Source organism: Colobus angolensis, unplaced genomic scaffold (assembly GCF_000951035.1).
Source record: "Colobus angolensis palliatus isolate OR3802 unplaced genomic scaffold, Cang.pa_1.0 Scaffold83, whole genome shotgun sequence".
Classification (NCBI taxonomy): domain Eukaryota; kingdom Metazoa; phylum Chordata; class Mammalia; order Primates; family Cercopithecidae; genus Colobus; species Colobus angolensis.
In genome coordinates this window covers 55,749-56,853 of record NW_012122154.1, presented here as the reverse complement: position 1 = coordinate 56,853, position 1,105 = coordinate 55,749, and the positions used below count along the sequence as shown (strand labels likewise).

General features: G+C 44.4%; 1 protein-coding gene across 3 annotated transcripts in view; it reads left to right on the top strand.

Moving 5' to 3' along the window:
* NBR1 (neighbor of BRCA1 gene 1) overlaps window positions 1-1,105 on the top strand; it is a 40,986-nt gene that overhangs the window by 9,077 nt on the left and 30,804 nt on the right. The gene's annotated exons all lie outside the window — the stretch shown is intronic.

The following is a 1,105-nucleotide window of genomic DNA, read 5'->3' as shown; positions in this document are numbered from 1 at the left end:
TGGGTTCAAGTGATTCTTCTGTCTCAGCCTCCCAAGTAGCTGGGATTACAGGTGTATACCACCATACCTGGCTAATTTTTTTATTTTTAGTAGAGACGGGATTTCACCATGTTGGCCAAGCTGGTCTTGATCTCCTGGGCTCAAGCCATTGGTCCGTCTTGGCCTCCCAAAGTGCTGTCATTACAGTCATGAGTTACCACACCTGGCCAAGATAACTTTTAAAATTATATAGTGACCTTAAGTTCACATATAGCATAAGCTACCACTTAGTTTATAATAATACAAATATAATGACTAAGCTTTTTTTTTTTAAAGAGACAGAGTCTCACTCTGTTGCCCAGGCTGGAGTGCATTGGCATGATCATAGCTCACTGCAACCTAGAGCTCCTGGGTTCAAGGAATCCTGTCATCTCAGCCTTCTGGGTACCCAGGACATGCCTCTGCATCAGGCAAAATTTTTTAATTCTTTGGAGGGATGGGGTCTCCCTTCGTTGCCCAGGCTAATGGCTAAGCTTTATTGAGTGGTTACAGTGTGTCAGACTACTAGCAACAATACCATGTATTGAGTACATTATCATCACTATTTTACCCACGAAGAAACTGAGGCACAGAGGTGAAAATAACTTGTCCAAATACACAAAAACTTGGAAGTAGTAAAGTAGTCGTTCAGTCCATACCCTCTGGCTGTAGAACTCAAACTCCTAACCGTTATATTGCACTGCCTCTTAAGATATCTGAAATAAAGGAGGGCACAGTAGATAAGCAATAACATTTCTTTTTTTTTTTTTTTGAAACGGAGTCTCGCTCTGTTGCCCAGGCTGGAGTGCAGTGGCGCTATCTTGGCTCACTTTAAGCTCCAACTCTTGGGTTCACGCCATTCTCCTGCCTCAGCCTACCGAGTAGCTGGGACTACAGGTGCCCGCCACCACGCCCAGCTAATTTTTTGTATTTTTAGTAGAGACGGGGTTTCACTGTGTTAGCCAGGATGGTCTCGATCTCCTGACCTCGTGCTCCGCCCACTTGGCCTCCCAAAGTGCTGGGATCACAGGCGTGAGTCACCGTGCCCAGCCTTAAAATTTCTTTTTTTTTTTTTTTTTTGAGGCGG